At 44.9% G+C, this 18,331-nt stretch overlaps 1 protein-coding gene across 1 annotated transcript in view; it reads left to right on the top strand.

Moving 5' to 3' along the window:
* The window catches only part of KALRN (kalirin RhoGEF kinase), a 1,371,746-nt gene that overhangs the window by 1,320,100 nt on the left and 33,315 nt on the right, over positions 1-18,331 (top strand). The window lies entirely within an intron of this gene.

Raw genomic sequence — 18,331 nt, 5'->3', positions numbered from 1 at the left:
CCTCTCTTTAGTATTTGTTAAATGGGAGAAACTGCTGCATATACAGGAAAAAAAACATGTGCACTGTTTCATGCATTTTTTTAAAGGTTCTATGTCTGCAAATCCTGTTCTAAAATGCTACTGGAATTGTAGATGACCTGACCTGGGTATGTCACTTCCAGTTTCTACATCCTATCTGCAGTGGGGCTTCACATCTCTACTATGAGTGCCTGGAACGCACTCCCAGGAGATGTGGATTTGGCCTACATGACGCTGAGAAGGAAGATGAGATACTTGTGGATCTGTTCAGCAATGAAATTACCAACTAGATTGTGCTATCAACCATCCAAGTACTCTGGGGGCACCATACCTCATACCCATCCTTCATCCTCCACAACCCCAGCTATGATATCTTGTGCAGTGCTCATCGCTGCTTCTGCCCTCATGCAGGCTTTCAATACAGCTTTCTTCTGTGTTATCCTGCTCGACTTCTCTGTCTGTTTCTCTACTAAATTGTCATTCCATTCAGAATAAAACTGCCTCCATTATCAACCTTATTTCCTCATCTGGTTCCAGTCTCTTCTGTCTTGCTAAAGCATGGTTAAGGGAAGGGAAACCTATGCTCTTAGCTCATTGCCTCCCCTCCCACTTACTTTGCTTTCTCTACCTCCAGAGGCCACTATCACAGAGGCAGCGTTTCCCTTATTGTGGCTAATGACCCCCCCCCCCCCCCCCCCCCCCATTGTGCAGCCTCCTCAGGATCTGTTTTCCTTATGCTCAAACCTTGCTCATTAATTTCTTTTTCCATCCACATTTATATCTTCTCCTTTAGTTTCCATCCCATTACAACCTCCAGTTTTGAGAGTCTCTAACTCAAGCTTTTTTGACAGTGTTGTCTACTTCCAAAATGTATTAATTCTGAGACTTCAATATCCATGTTAATGCACCTTTTCATTCATGCAACCTGCCTTTCCTCTCTCTTATTACGGTCCTGGGTTTATCCCATCATGTTCTGTGCCCCACTCATCTAGCAGGCCACATTTTTTGATCTAGTTTTTATCAGCCATGATTGTATAGCTCTGCTTGCTCTCTATCCCCTCTACTTTTCCTGTCTCCTGCTCAGATCATTTTATTGTCTCTTTTGACCTTACTATTCCAGCACCTTTAAGGCACACTGGCCCAGCCCAGCAGGTCCCTCATTTCGAAGGAACTTGGTCAATATTGATTCCACTTCACATGCCTCCCCCCTCCCCCCATGACTTTCCTTTACTCTCAGTTAATAAGTAGGCATCGAATTGCAACTCAGTTCTAAACTCAGCTTTGAATGCAGTCATCCCTTTTCAGCCTGCCCCTTCAAGTGGATTCTGCTCTAGACCCTGGTACCACTCAGACCTGAGTCTTCTCAAATGCCAATAAAGCTTTCCTTCCTCCCTAACTCTCGGCAAAGATCTACGTTGCCTTTTTCACAGGGAAATCAAAGAAAGAGGCAGTTTTACACATCAGAAATTAAGGCTATTAATTGCCCTAAAATACTCTTCTCTTTGTTAGCTCACTTGACTTCCTTAGGTAAGAAAGATCATACTTCTACTGCTCATCAGCTGAAGAATTAGTTCGCTCTTTCAACTCTAAAATTGTGGCTCTCTGATTTTTTTTCTCCTCTATTTACCTTCATTCAGGTTGGTCAGGCTCCTAATTTTTCTCCTTCTACACTGCTGCCTCTACCCATATCTGGTCTACTTTTAATCTAACAACATACTCTTCCGTTTGGAAAGTAATCACCACCTCAAGAGTTACCACCTCTCCCGTAGCCCCCATTCCTTCTGGGTAGGTTCAACTTGCTCATAGTCTCATTGCTCTAGCTCTTACTTTGATCAACAATACTCTGAGTACTGGGTGAGGTTCCCACTTCCTACTATTTGGAAAGAGGTCATCATTTACCCAATACTAAAAGGAAAAAAAAAACCTACATTAGATCTCTCTAACCCTAAAATTGCAGGAAACGGTCTCTTACAACAATTTTCTCAACATATCGAAGAGTCCAACATTTTCACCCCACCAGTCTAGCTTCTGACACCATCACAGTACTAAAACAATCTTATCAGCTCTTCTTAGTGACTTGCATTCAGCTTTTAAGATTGATAAAATGGCCTTAGCCATATGCTTAGATATTACCACTGCCTTTGATCTTGTTAATCACATCTTACTTTGACTAGGACTTTCATAAGAACATAAGAATAGCCATACTGGGTCAGACCAATGGACCATCAAGCCCAGCATCCTGCTTCAAGTTCCAACAGAGGCCAATTCAGGTCACAAGTACCCAGTGCATTTTTTCTAGCAAGAAAGGTGCCGGTACTCAAATGCCAGACCACCCTTCAGGGGTGTGGTGATCACTCAGGGACCCACCCCACAATAGCCAGGCCCCCTGCAACCAGTCACAGAATCCAAGACGAGGCAGAATTGGTGTGTAGAGCCTATGCTCTTTCATGAAAACTTGGGGACCATGGGTCAATTTTAGCAGACAATGGAAAAGGTACTGGTACTCAGTACCCCCAAGTACCCCCTCAAAAAAAGCCCTGCAAGTACCAGACAAAATACCAAATTATAGCAAGATTCATGCTACTGATCCCAGGGACAAGCAGTGGATTTCCCCATGTCTGTCTTTCAGAAACTGGTATCTCAGGCATAGTACTTCAGTGGTTTTCATCTTTTCTGTCTAATTAGCAATTTGCAGTCTCCTTTTCAGGGTCTTCTTCCTCACCTCACCCTCTTATCTCTGGCATTCCTCAGGGGTCTACGCTTGCTCTAGTTTTATTTAATATATTTTTAAGCACCCTTGTAACTCTAATGCAGGACCTTGGTGTTGCTGCATACGTTTATGCAGATGACATCCTTCTAATTCACTTCACCGACTCTTGCTCTCCACACATCATCCCCCTTAATTGCTGTCTTGATGCTGTCTCTCTGGATGTCTGTCCACCTTCACTGGCTTCCTATCCCACTGTTATGATTCTACTGAGACAGGCAGGGGAATGACTGGGACTTGCTTTTGATTGGCCTGTCAGGGATTGAGCTGATGTCTGAAGCAGCAAACGTCAGAAGTCAGACCTAATTTAAACTTATCTCTCTCTACAGTGGACACGCTAACGTTAATTCCTGTCAGCTGAGCTCTGGTTCTCTTGCTTAGTCTGTGCTCGTGGCACAGTGTGTATTCTGTGGAGTTTGCTTCCTCTTCTCTTTGTTTGTGGTCTCTTTTGTGCTGGCATTTCCTTGATTGTTTCACTGCAGTGCAGCTGGGTCTGTTGCCTCTCCTTTGCCTCCTTTCTCCCTGCCTAGCTGTGGTGTTGATTTGTCTGTGGTAAGCTCATTCCTGCTTTGTTTGTTTAGTTTCCCTCTACTCTGCTGTAGCTGCAAACTAGGAATATTTGATGGCTATGAACAACGGGGGTGGACAGAGTAATCCCTAAAGATTTCTGGATCATTTAACAACAGGTTGTATAACTTGTGTAATGGGTAGACCCAGTTTCTACGTTTTGCTTTTCCTTTTTGACAGGACCTGAATATATTTATGCATATTACTTAGCATGTACAACTTTCCTGGATTATTGTGTGCACTTATTTGCATGCATATTCTATAAAGTGTACATGTAAATACTAATGCCTCTGCTCAGGTCAAGAAAACTATGTGTATACGTGAGACCCCCGAGTGAATGTGGGGAGTGGACCAGTGGAATAATGCTACTGGACAACAGGGAGCCATATTTATTTACAGGACTCCCTGGGCCTGTTCCTTCACAGGACCCGAGTCATAGCGTGGGTAGACCTCTGTGGTTCAGGAACACAGTTATTAAACAGGCCCCCAGAGGCAGACCTAACATAGCTTATGACTACCAGGGTTGCCACACCCCAAACACAGCTGCAGGTTCTCAGGTGCCAGACCTCAAAGCAAAACTCCCAAGACATAACAAAAAACACAAGGTTGGCTTACCTCAACCAAATCACAGCAATTAGACATATTCAGTCAGAGCATAGGCTGGGGTTCCTCCCCTGGGCCTCCTTAACTTCTGCCTGCCCCTGCCTTTTGAACTTCCCGGTCGTGACTTCGCCCCTCCCAGCTTACTTCCTCCAGGGATGGGATCTGCGCTCTTAAGGTGGCCCAAGCTACTTAAAGAGGGGCTTTTTTTAAGAGTGAGGGTCAATGTCCTATACACCCCGACACAGCATAGTTGTAAGAGAAATTATATAAAACCCTATTTCTGTACACATAACTACTATTTTACTCCTGAACATTCCATGTACAAATTATCCATTCTGTGTAATGTGATAAAGACCTGCACAGTCTATCCAGTCTTCCCAACAAGGTGGCCGGAGTTGAATCTGGCACTCTGCAAAGGTTCCACTTCATTATGATTAAACACTGGTATTCTTAATCTCTATATATCCTGTGAAGTTTGGGTCACAGACTGTAGAAGTCTGCCCAGCCCTGGTCATAACCCAACTACTGGAGTTGCCGTTGAAGCCCATTCCAGCCTTGATCTTCATCTGTTTTTGCCATTTACGGTTCTCAGACCGTAGAAGTATTACTGGCATTGGTCTTACTTCCCAACCTCTGAAGCTGTCACCAAAACTCACTCCAGTTGTGAGATCATTTAAGTTTAGCTTAATTGGAGTCTGTGCATTTTCTATATAGTGTTCCTCTGTGTTTATCCCACTCATTCTTGAATTCCATCACAGTTTTTGTCTTCACAATCTCCCACGGGAGGGCATTCCAGGCATCCACCACCGTTTCTGTGAAAAACTATTTCCTAATATTGCTCCGAAGTCTCCCACCCTGCAACCTCAACTCATGACCTCTTGTTCTACTGTTTCCCCATCTCTGTAAAAGATTAGTTTATATATAAAAACCATTTAAATATTTTAAAATCTGTATATCCTTCATTTCATCTAGGGTGTTCTTATTGAGGTCTTCAAGTTTCTTCTCATACGTCTTTTGGCACAAGCCCCTAATCATTTTTGCTACTTTCCTCTAAACTGCCTCAAGACTTTTGATGTCCTTAACGAGATATGGCCTCGTCCAGTGACCTGCACAGTTCACTCACGGAGCTTATTTTCATAAAGGAATTTTATCATTCAAAAATGACAATGTCCTCTTTGAAGGGCAGAGTGGTGACTGTTTGTTAACTCGGCTGATTCTTGTTTGCCAGTGACTGGATTGCTCTCTTCAACTTCCTGTCTGAGTAAACAAGTTAGGTATGAGGTTAAAACCTTAATATCTAACCCAGTGTCTGCGTCTTCTGCTTGGGGTCCTCAATGCTGTTGGATATTGTAGCTCTTTCTGGTAAGTTACTCTGTTTGAGCTGGCTACCTTTCTCTTGCAAAAAATGAGTCCTTGCCTTGCACACACATCCCTTCCCCTGGCTGCTCGCCTCTAGAAACTCGAGAAGAAATGAGAATGCCTTGCGGTACCAAGAAGCGCAGGCATGGTGTAACATCTTTGTTAGTTGGGTGAGCCAAGCAAGCCTACCTCCATCCCTAGTCCTACGTTTCCTCATTGTTGATACCAAATGGGGCAATAAATTGGTTGGACCATGCCCTGCCCCTCCTCCCATTCTGCTACTTGTGTGCTAATGTTCACAAACCTACTGTGTGAAGTGTCTATGCACATAACACCCCTTGTGCCTTCACTCTCACTCTTTGGGGTGATAAATCTCATTCTATTGTATGGTTCATTGTTGGCATCTTCAAAGGGATTTATCTAAAAGTGAACCTTTGGCACCACTTGCAAGTCAATAGGGGCTGCTGCACGAGTGACTCACCATCTTCACTTCCTCCCAAGGCCTGCGTATGTCACCTCTACTGCATATCCATTCATGCCTGGATGTGCCTGTCAGATGCAGAGTCCAGCCTCCTTCTATTACTACTACATCCTGCAGCATGAGCCCCAACCCTTCATATAATGACAACTGCCACTACTGGACCTTTAAAATGTACTTCTTATTTCAGATGGAAACAGAGCAGGCTCCCTAATGGCCACATTTCCTTTTCCTTCTTGCATAATGCCAGTATCATGTTCTTTTACAGTGTCCAAAATAAAACTGTGTTTTCCAAGTTATAATTTAAATTTTAGTAGATTTGTTTTTTTCTGCAGTGTGACCTTATAAAAATATAGTGTGAGAGTACAGAACCCAGATGACAAATTAGGAAGATTGCTGATAGATGCTTAGTTTAGAAGTTCCACCACTATTGCCTGTTAAGATAGTGTAACCCCAAGAAAATTCCCCCTCCTGCTAGATTCATGGTTTGGGAATTTCCTGTGGGTCAGAAACATTTAGAAAGGAGAAAGGTCTAGCTCAAAAAGTCTTGGTTTTAGTCCTGGACGGTTTTCTTTTGTTCCGTTATGGCTGAATAACGTCCAAGTGTTAGAAACGCCCGTGCTCCTCCCTTTGCTATCCACCCTACCCCCACCCCTAGCAGCAACAACTTGTTGCTGGGGGGGGGGGGGGGCGGATAGTAGATGGAGGAGCATGGGTAGAAATCCTAGATTGCCCAGCCCAAGACAGCAAGGCAAGCAGGGGGATAAAAGAGAGAAGGGATGGAGTGGCGGAGTCTTTGGTTACCCAGCCTCCCACCAAGACCCACAAACGCAAGGGGGTCCCAGACCTCAAAGATTGGGCAAGCTATCAAAAGTTGGAATGGATTCCTGTTACACAGTAGAAGCTGCCAAGGAGAACCTGCTTCTCAAACAGGGGAGGAGGGACAGCGATGTTGGAGAGCCGCAAAGGAAAAGACACCCCAGGAGGGAGAGTAGGTGGTGGGCGAGCTCTTCTCTCAGAGGGAAGAGAATTGGAATCAGAGCAGGCAGAAGCAACTGGATTTAGGAGGACCTGCTAGAGCAAGAAATAGTGGAGGCCCTGTTACTTTGGCATAGAGATCTCTTTGGGATGGGACAGATAGGCGGTCAGAGCGGAGACAGGATACTAATGGATATGTGAAGTCATCAGAGCTGACGTGGAGGGGCATAATCGAAAGGGACACCCAAGTTTTGCTGAGAATGTCCTCACAAAACGTCCTGGTGGAGGGGCGTGGAAACCCGTATTTTTGAAACAAGATGGACGTCCATCTCTCATTTCGATAATACGGTCGGGGACTCCCAAATCTTAACATTTAGGTCGTCCCTAGACTTGGTTGTTTCTGATTTTCGGCGATAATGGAAACGAAGGACGCCCATCTGAGAAATGACCAAATGCAAGCCCTTTGGTCATGGGAGGAGCCAGCATTTGTAGTGCACTGATCCCCCTGACATGCCAGAACACCAACCGGGCACCTAGAGGGCACTGCAGTGGACTTCATAAATTGCTCCTAGGTACATAGCTACTACTACTACTACTACTATTTAGCATTTCTATAGCGCTACAAGGCGTACGCAGCGCTGCACAAACATAGAAGAAAGACAGTCCCTGCTCAAAGAGCTTACAATCTTACTTTGTGTGCTGAGACCCCCCAAACCCCACTACCCACAACTGTACACCACTACCATAGCCCTTACAGGTGAAGGGGGCACCTAGATGTGGGTACAGTGGGTTTCTAGTGGGTTTTGGAAGGCTCACATTTATCACCACAAGTGTAACAGGTAGGGGGGGATGGGCCTGGGTCCGCCTGCCTGAGGTGCACTGCACCCACTAAAACTGCTCCAGGGACCTGCATACTGCTGTGATGGGCCTAAGTATGACATTTGAGGCTGGCACAAAATATTTTTAAAGATGTTTTTTGAGGGTGGGAGGGGGTTAGTGACCACTGGGGGGTAAGGGGAAGTGATCCCCGATTCTCTCCAGTGGTCATCTGGTCAGTTCAGGCACCTTTTTGTGGCTCTGTCGTAAGAAAAATAAGACCAGGTAAAGTTGTCCAAGTGTTCGTCAGGGACGCCCTTTTTTTCCATTAAGGGTCTAGGACACCCATATGTTAGGCACGCCCAAGTCCCGCCTTCGGTACGCCTCCGACATGCCCCCGTGAATTTTGGTCATCCCCGTGACGGAAAGCAGTTGGGGACACCCAAAATCAGCTTTCGATTATGCCGATTTGGGCGACCCTGTGAGGACGCACATCTTCTGATTTGTGTCAAAAGATGGGCGTCCTTCTCTTTCGAAAATGAGCCTGATAGTTTTAACTCAATACATCAGAACCATCCTATCCATATCGGGGACATAAATACTGTAAATAGTTCTTACCCCTTGTGAGCGTTCCTAGGAAGATGGAATTCTTGTCAAAACCTTTCAGTAAAAAGTTCATTGTTTCATAAAACTAGCTGCTGTGGAGTGGATTCTTTCTCTGAGCAGATGTGTGTGGAAGCGGGTGAGAACCCTCTCCAGTCCCCGGCCTGTGCCCTGAACTGAAAATAGAATTATGGACCCAACCCATCACATGTTCAACAAGGACATGTGGTGAGGCCCAGATATCAGGGTTACACAGTGGTGTGCTGGTAAATGTTTAACAACAGGCTCTGCCCCCGGTCCACCTCTGCGCCCACCCTCATCCACCTCTGCACCCCCCGTCAAAATTGCAGAGCTGGCTATAGCCAGGGAGAGAGCCTGGGGGGGGGGGGGGCAATGCATTACTCTCTCCAGAAAAAAAAAATTAAATGATCCCAGGTTCCAAACTAATTCATGTTTAATGTGGGATAAAATGCCACAAATAAGTAAATAAATATAAACTTTTAACGTTGAGCGCCTGATTCTCAAAGTGGACATATTCCAAACACTATAATGAAAATAAAATGATTTTTTCTACTTTTGTTGTCTGGTGACTTTGTTTTTCTGATCATGCTGGCCCAGTATCTGATTCTGCTGCTATCTGTCCTCTTAACTCCATTTCCAGGGCTTCCTTTCCATTTATTTCTTTACTTTCCTCCTTTCTTCTTCATTTCTTGCCCTACATCCGTAAGTAAAAGCTGGGTCCTCCGCAGACTTGACTGTCCAGTGGATCCAGCTTCTGCCTATTTTCTCCATCCATGTGCAGTTTTTCTCCTCTCTTCCTTTTCCCACATCTCATCTCCTTCCTCTCTCTTCCCTCCCCTCCATCCATGTCCAGCATTTCTTCTCTCTCCCTTCCCTCTCCTCCATCCATGTCCAACATGTTTCCTCTCCCCCCTCTATCCATGTCCAGCATTTCTCCTCTCTCCCCTCCATTCATGTTCATCTCACTTCCTCTCTCTTCCCTCCCGTCCATCCAAGTCCAGAATTTCTTCTCTCTCCCCTCCATCCATGTGCATCTCCTTCCTGTCTTTCCTTCCCTCCCCTCCATCCATGTCCAACAATTCTCCTCTCTCCCTGCCCTCCCCTCCATCCATCCATGTCCAGCAACCCTCCTCTCTCCCCTGCCCTCCCCTCCATCCACCCATGTCCAGCAACCCTCCTCTCTCCCCTGCCATCCCCTCCATCCACCCATGTCCAGCAACTCTTCTCTTCTCTCCCCTGCCCTCCTCTCCATCCATCCATATCCAGCAATTCTCTTCTCTCCCCTGCCCTCCATCCATCCATACCCAGCGATTCTCCTCTGGGATTTGTAGTATGGAATGTTGCTACTCTTTGAGATTCTGCATGGAATCTTGTCCCTCTAAGATTCCAGAATCTTGGTATTCTTTGGGGTTCAACATGGAATGTTTCTACTCTTTGAGATTCTGCATGGAATCTTGTTACTTTTTAGGATTCTTTCTATTCTTTGGGGTTCTATGTATATGGAATGTTGCCATGATTTGGGTTTCTGCCAGGTACTTGTGACCTGGCTTGGCCACTGTTTGGAAAACAGGATACTGGGCTAGATGGACCATGGTCTGACCCAGTATGTCTACTCGTATGTTATGTTCTTATGATCCTGTGGATGGATCGGCACATGGTGTACATTAGACTTATTCAGTGCCTGGGATAAACTAAGAGGCTGCAGCACTGAAAGAGTTAAATGGGCATGCAGCCTTCCCAACATGTACTGAACTGCACTGAATGGAAGAATTGTTTCTTATCCAGTATTCCACTGAACAATCCCTGGCTCACCCTCTCCCATTATGTGCCTATAGCAAAATTTCTTAAGGCCCTAAAAGGTATTCATTTATTTTAGAACTAAAATGTTTCAGGCCCTTAGTGCAATCGTGCAGTTTTAGAACTAAAAATGGTCCTTGGCAGTGCAGCACTCTGGCACTTCAATAAATCAAGTTCTCTTTAGTCCAAACAGCAAGATGTGGCCACATTACCTTGACTTTTTTTCCCAAATAAATATGATAGTCATGTATCAAATGGGTGACTGCGTGCATGTCCAAACTGATATGCATGATGGAGACATGAAGAATAAAAGCAAATTACTGGTCCAGCTCTATCTGGGACTGTTGTAGGTAGCTATGGAGTAGAGGTAATTTAAGGCTATGCTATTTCAGGGTAATGAGGTTGGCTGGATAATGAAAGGGTGACCCCTTCTGGTGGAAAGTAGGTATTAATAATTTAGCCTTGGAGAAGGCTGTTCTTCCAGCCTTGTACTAACGCGAGATTAAGACTGGCCCGATGTGACCATCTGGAAGAAAAAGATGTGAGAGTAAATGAAGTATTACACTGTCCAAAATAAATTGATCAAGCAATGCTGGAAAAATTGCAAATCATTTAGCAATCAAATGAAGAGTGGGAAGTGGACCAATGACTCCAGGGAAACAGGGTTACGATAGTAAAGAGAATAACTTTATTCACAGACTCGACACAGTACTGTGTTTCGGCCACAGGCTTGCCTCAGGAGTCTTAAATCGATCCTTGAGGTTTAATGTTAAATATGGTACCGGGAAGTCTTAATAAAGACTTTAAGTGGTATGCTGTAGATAATGTGGCGTCTCTCTTTGGTGTATAAAGGACAAAACAGCGTGTGCAGATTTTCAAGGGAGTTAAATACAAATCATTTAGCAAAACATGGTTATTATACAACAGTTGGTCATAGCCAAAAAGCCATGAAATGATTAAAAATTGTATATAATAAGGCAGCAAGGACTATGTAAATCTCTCTGGTGAGCCCATTATCAAACCTCCAAAGGACACAATATGGATAGCAAGTCACATTCACACAACTCCATGCAGCTACATATGTTCTCTGGTGTGATGGTGCCAGTACAGTGCTGTAGCCAGCATAGGAGCCAACTTTTCAAAATTATTGGGGGTGCTAAGCCCAGTGGAAATAACCCTTCCTTGGACACATACAAGGAATTTTTTCAATATTGGGGGTGCTCAAGCACCCACAGCACCCACAGAGTCAGCTCCTATGGTAGGCAGGGAGATAACTCCTGGTACTGACCAGGGCAATCTTAACCAATCAAGTAAAGCACTGGCTTAGGGTGCTGGCGATAAGGGATACCAAAATCCCCCCCCCCTCTCCTCAGGACACCATCACTCTTTCTCCTCTCTCCCCTGCTCCGTAAACTGTATACTTAAGGGCAAGTTGCCTTTAGCCAGGGTCTTCCTTCATCATAAGGGGAGTCAAAGGGAAGACCCAGAGCTGGCTGCTGCTGCCAGTAACCTGCACACAGTTTACAGGACTGCAGGGGGTGGGGATAAGGGAGAAAGGAAAAGAAGCAATGCCAGGCCTGAGGGGAGGGAGGAGAAAGAGACTGTGCCAGCTGCCAGAGGAATGGGGGAGAGAAATGCTGGACCTGCGGTGGGAGAGAGAGGAAGTTATTTTTTTTTTGGGGGGGGGGGGGCACTGATGTTGCTGACTCAGACTGCCACAGTTCCTTGAGCCAGCTCTGGTACTGACCCACTGCATCTATGGAAATGTAGTTCTGATGTCCCTACGGTAGAGAGTTGTGGTAGCCGTGTTAGTCCACTTTTAGAGGTAATCAATAGAAATAAAACATGGAAAAGAAAATAAGATGATGCCTTTTTTATTGGACACAACTTAATACATTTCTTGATTAGCTTTCGAAGGTTGCCCTTCTTTGTCAGATCAGAAATAAGCAAATGTTGGCAGGTGACAGCATATATAAGTGAAACATCAAAGCATTTCAGTGACAGCCTAACAGGATGGGGGTGGATAGGTGAGAGACAGGAAGAGTCGGGTGGATGAGGGACATGGAGATATGCATGGAGATAGGAGGGTGACAAAGCAGTACAATTTTATGGTTTATAATGGGCTAGAAAACCCAGATCTTTGTTAAGTCCTGTCTGATGAGACAGCTATAGACCTGGTGTAAATGCTCATGCCTAGATTGGTTAAAAAAAATGCATGATTTATAGCATTCTATAATTTATGTGCACAACTGTGTACCCTACCTACACCCTACTCAGACTCTGCCGTGTCCACCAAAGACTCAGAAATGTTTACAACGTAATAAGGAACAAACATCAAGCTACAAAATACAAAAATCCAATAACAACAAAAATTACTAACAATAAAAAGCATCAGATACAAACCAAACAGCCAAAATGTAAGTAACTTGCAAAACCTCGGATAGTTAGTTTCGATCCAAATTTTAAAAGGCAGAGCATTCCACATAGGAACTACTGTGAAGGTAAAGAGTCTCTTTGTGGATGAAACTAACCTTGTTTTGTAACTTATTATTTTTCTTTTATCACATTTATACCCCACATTTCCCCACATGTTTGCAGGCTCAACGTGGCTCACATTAAACTGAGAAGGCAATCGTCAACCCGGTTATTAATCAATTGCAATATATTGTGGTAAACAGAGAGTGTAGAAGAACAAGTTGAAAGGAGGGAAAAGGGAAAGGAAAAAGAGTCCAAAATAGTCCATTAATGTATTGCTTTGGAGGACTTTAGGATTTATGTTAAATCCTGGGAGTAGACTTTCTTGAACAAGCTGGTCTTGAGTAATTTCCTAAAGCTAAAGTTATTAGCATGAATAGCCCTAGTTATTGATTTAAAAGGTTGTACAACAATTAAAGAAGAGAAATATTCCTGACAACGACCATTCCTAATTTTGAATACTAAACATAGGGGTCCTTTTACTAAGGTGTGCTGAAAAATGGCCTGTGCTAGTCAGGGGCATAGCCAGACTTCGGCGGGAGGGGGTCCAGAGCCCGAGGTGAGGGGGCACATTTTAGGCCCCCCCCCCCCGGTACCGCCGACTCCACCCGACATTGCCGCCCCCCCGCCTCCGCTGCCACCACCACCACCAACAACTTTGACCCCCCCCCCCCCCACTGACGACCCTCTCAACCCCCCTCCCACCGCCATCGCCTACCTTTGCTGGTGGGGGACCCCAACCCCCGCCAGCCGAGGTCCTCTTCTTCTTCATTCTGTTTCTGACGTACAATGTGCAGGACGTAAGACTCAGAAACAGAATGAAGGAAGAAGAGGACCTCGGCTGGCGAGGGTTGGGGTCCCCCGCCAACAAAGGTAGGCAACGGCGGGTTGATGGTGGGAGGGGGGGTCGAGAGGGTCGTCGGCATGGGGTCCAGGGCCAAATCTAGAGGGGCCCAGGCCCCCATGGCCCCACGTAGCTAAACCACTGGTGCTAGTGTAGGTGCGTGTTTTGGATACGGGCAGATCCATTTTTCAATGCCTTTTTTTACATTTTGAACGAAAATGGACATGCAGCAAAATGAAAATTGACGCACGTCCATTTTGGGTCTGAGACCTTACCGCCACCCATTGATTTAGTGGTAAGGTCTCACACGTTGACCAAGTAGTAATGGTCTACATGCGTAGAATGCCTTTTACCCCCCGGTAGCACCGCATGCCAGAAAATAAAAAGTATTTTCTGGCACGTGTAGTGGACATGCATAAAAATGAAATCACCACCCGGGCCATGCGGTAGCTGGGCGGTGATTCTGAATTGACATGCGTTGGGCACGTGTGGCTCCTACATTGCTTAGTAAAAGGGCCCCATACAGTACTGAATTGAATCTTGCAAGAGTCTTGAGCAAAAGAGTAACATGGTCATATTTGGTTTTATAAAACTGTAGTCAAGCAGCAGTGTTTGGAAGAAATTGGAGCCTAGCCAAGGATTTAGAAGGTAAACCCAAGAAGAGGGAACTGTAATCATCAATTTTTGAAGACGTATGAGCAGAGACTTGCTGACCTGAACATGTATACCCTGGAGGAAAGGAGGAACAGGGGTGATATGATACAGACGTTCAAATATCTAAAAGATATTAATCCGCAAACAAACCTTTTCCGGAGATGGGAAGGTGGTAGAACGAGAGGGCATGAAATGAGATTGAAGGGGGGCAGACTCAAAAAAGATGTCAGGAAGTATTTTTTCACGGAGAGGGTGGTGGATGCTTGGAATGCCCTCCCGCGGGAGGTGGTGGAGATGAAAACGGTAACGGAATTCAAACATGCGTGGGATATGCATAAAGGAATCCTGTGCAGTAGGAATGGATCCTCAGAAGCTTAGCCAAAATTGGGTGGCGGAGCAGGTGGGGGAAGAGAGGTTGGTGGTTGGGAGGCGAGGATAGTGGAGGGCAGACTTATATGGTCTGTGCCAGAGCTGGAGATGGGAGGCGGGGCTGGTGGTTGGGAGGCGGGAAATACTGCTGGGCAGACTTGTACGGTCTGTGCCCTGAAAAAGGCAGGTACAAATCAAGGTAAGGTATACACATATGAGTTTATCTTGACTGGATGGACCGTGCAGGTCTTTTTCTGCCGTCATCTACTATGTTACTATGTTACTATGTAAGTAATTAAAGCCTGAGTCAATTTCTGCATATCATCAGTTGAAAAATAAGAAAAAAATCTGATGCAAATATGTATGTGAAAGTCTAAAGGAAAATACCTCCCATATGTGATACTCACCCTGGGCGTGGCTTTGGCATGGTGACCAATAAATCCAGTCCTATCCAACCAGTGCACTAAAAATTCTACTTGCTGAGACATAGCAGCACATTCATTGCTAAGGGAGCATTTTCAATGTTAAGAGGAGTCCTGTCTGGTCTGAAAGGTGCCTATAAAAGGAATCTATTGTTTTAAGTAACTACAAGGACTGTGCTGTGCCCTTGGCTCCTTTTGCATTAAAGGGTCTTTTGTCCCCTTCCCGATCTCAGTTTTTAATTATACTGTCAGAGAAGAATAATGAACATCAGTGGAAGATAGTCGTCTTTTATTCTCACCTGGAAAAACCTACAGTTTTCACCTCTTTAGAAAAAAACAAAAAAAATTTCAGCTTCTCAAATTAAACGAAACAGTACAGGGTTCAAAGTACAAAACAAGGTCCAAAATTCAACAAAAAGAACCAAGAGCCTTCAGAAACGGGACACAGTTCCTTCAAATTGTCAAAATCAATATTACAGTGTAGACCCGACATGGGCTGTGTTTCGGCGCACAGCGCCTGCGTCAGGGGTCAAGTATGATCTATTATAAAGTGAATATTGTGACCAAACTTCTTCTTTATGAGATAACTAGTAAAAAAGGCCCGTTTCTGTTTGAAAGGAAACGGGCGCTAGCAAGGTTTTCCTCTGAGTGTGTTTGTTTGAGAGAGTGTATGTGAGAGTGACTGTGTGAGAGAGGCTTCTGTTCCTGCTGCTGTGCATTCCCCGTGTTGTGCTGATTCGCTGCTCCCTGTATCGTGGCTCCGCCCCTCTCCCTTCTACTGGCCAATCTGGTGTGGGTTTTGTGATATCACTATTATCTACTCCAACATGATCCACGGTTCCAGGCAGCCTCAGAATGTTGGAGGTGAGAATTATTATATAGGAAAAGGAATTTGATATGCTCGATGAAAAAGTAACTCCATGTATTAGGAGCAGGGAGTCCCTTCATTCCTTAATCTCAAATTATACCATTCCCATAGTTTCCCTCTCTCTTAAAATCAAGTCAGTTGCACACCCTATAAGCTGCCATGTGCTGAGCTGAGTGACAAAAGAGATTTATGTCAGAAGGTGTAAATGGATCAAACTCCAGGACCTGAAAAAGAAGAAGCCGGTAATAAGAGCCACCACAACTGTGCATCACCTTTAGGATTGCCAAGTAGCTCCAGATTCGCCGGACAGGGTCGATCCAGTCCTGGCAGGGGCGTAGCCAGACACCCAAGATAGGTGGGCAGAAGAACTGCACCCTGTCCCTCAAGTGATTTGGTCTCTCCCTCTCTCGCCTGCATGCTGTATGATCTCTCAAACATCTCCTCTTCCCTGCATACCTTTTAAATAGCAGATTTTCACAGGTAACGAACAGCAACTAATACACACTGCTCATTTTGGCCCCACAGCCTTCCCTCTGATGCAACTTCCTGTTTCCAGATAGGCGGGACTACATCAGAGGGAAGGTTGTGGGGCCGGTGCGAACAGAATCAGTTGCTGCTCGCTGCAGGCGAAGATCTTCTATTGACAAGGTATGCAGGAAGGACAGTTGTTTGGAGTTTTCATCTGGTGGGACTTCAGGATCCCTGCCAGCCACATCATAGGTGTGCTGCTACTGGGTGGGCCTGAACCCAAAGTGGGTGGGTCTGGGCCCACCCAGGCCCACCCTTGGCTACACCACTGAGTCCTGGCCTTACCCCAATGCATGCAGGGCCTTATAGCCTGGCTTTTCTTAGAGAGTTCAATGGGGAAATCAGAACCACAGGTCCCTGCAGGCAGTGGGGTAAGGCCAGGACTAGATCAACCCTCTTGGACGAATCTGGATCTAGTTTGCAACCCTAATCACCTTCTGTTATTCAGCCCCAACCGGCCACCATGGCTTGTATACCTAGATATTCAGCATCAGTATCCGGATGCCAGGCGGTGTTGAACATCTGGGTATAAAGTTGGCCAGCACTGCTTATCTAGGTCCTGCTGATAATTCAGACTAGTACCAAGATAAGGAACTGGAGAAAGTTAGGGCAGCCTTTTTTTTTGCTGTCCTAACTTTATCCAGGTAGTTCCACACTTAGGGGGATGAATATTAACATATTAACAGAATAGATGATGGCAGACAAAGACCTGTATGGTCCATTCAGTCTGCACAACACAATATAGCATAAGGTATGACGTGATACTACATACATATATACTTGATCTTGATTGCTCCTTGCCATTTTCAGGGCACAGACTGTAGAAGTCTGCCCATGACTAGCCTTGTTCTCCAACTACTGAAGTTGTCATGGAAGCCCTGCTCCAGCCCATCTAAATCTGTTTTACTTTGTCATGCACTCTTGGGCGGACTCTTTCCAGTTAAAACTTAACGCAGAAAAAACTCAATGTCTAGTTCTCACTTCCCAATATAACACAAACAACTACCCCACTATAACCACACCATACTGCACACTTCCTATTTCAGAAAATCTCAAAATTCTTGGAGTCACCATTGATCGAAACCTCACACTCGATACCCACGTGAAGAATACAACGAAAAAAAATGTTCTACTCAATGTGGAAACTCAAAAGAATAAAACCTTTTTTCCCCAAGAAACATCTTCCGCACCCTAGTACAGTCATTAGTGATAAGTCACTTGGAGGCATATTTTCAAAGCACTTTGGGAGGCTAAGTTCCATAGGTTTCTATGGAACTTTGGGAGGCTAAGTGCTTTGAAAATAAGCCTCATAGACTACTGTAACGCTCTGTACGCAGGCTGTAAAGAACAGACCATTAAAAAACTCCAAACAGCCCAGAACACCGCAGCCAGACTCATTTTGGGAAAAACTAAATACGAAAGTGCGAAGCCCCTAAGAGAGAAACTGCACTGGCTCCCGCTCAAGGAACGAATTGAGTTCAAGATTTGCACAACCGTTCACAAAATCATCCATGCAGATGCCCCACTCTATATGTTAAATCTAATGGAACTACCGCCCAGAAACGCCAAAAGATCGGTTCGCAAATTCCTCAACCTGAACTTCCCCAGTTGTAAAGGAATTAAATACAAACAGTCATATGCCACTAGTTTTGCGTACAGAAGCACACAAATATGGAACGCATTACCCATGGTCCTGAAAACCATGGATAATCTAACCAACTTTCGCAAATCTTTGAAGACACATCTCTTCAACAAAGCCTACAAAAGCAATCCTCAATGAAACAAATCATTCCTTAAACCACTCACGTGCACCAAAAAGCACCTCTCACACTACCTTACCTACCACCTTTCCATCTAAATCCCCATTTACCTTCAGCCTATTATCGATTGTACTTAAGATCCTTCAGCTTATCATTGATTGTATTTAAGGTCTTGTAATGACTGCATCATAACAACACTCGGTAAGCCACATTGAGCCTGCAAAAAGGTGGGATAATGTGGGGTACAAATGCAATAAATAAATAAAAGCTCAGCTGCTTTTAGTCTTGAAGAAATTCTGCGACAGATCCTGCTGCTACTACCAGTTAAAATCAGATTTACGTTTGCTGCTGTCTGTTCTGTAAACTGCTCTTATAATAAACTCTAAACTCATGCGTTTATTGCT

Source organism: Microcaecilia unicolor, chromosome 7 (genome assembly GCF_901765095.1).
Source record: "Microcaecilia unicolor chromosome 7, aMicUni1.1, whole genome shotgun sequence".
In the NCBI taxonomy this organism is placed as follows: domain Eukaryota; kingdom Metazoa; phylum Chordata; class Amphibia; order Gymnophiona; family Siphonopidae; genus Microcaecilia; species Microcaecilia unicolor.
Note: the sequence above shows the minus strand (reverse complement) of the source record. Positions and strands in the feature narration are given on the sequence as shown.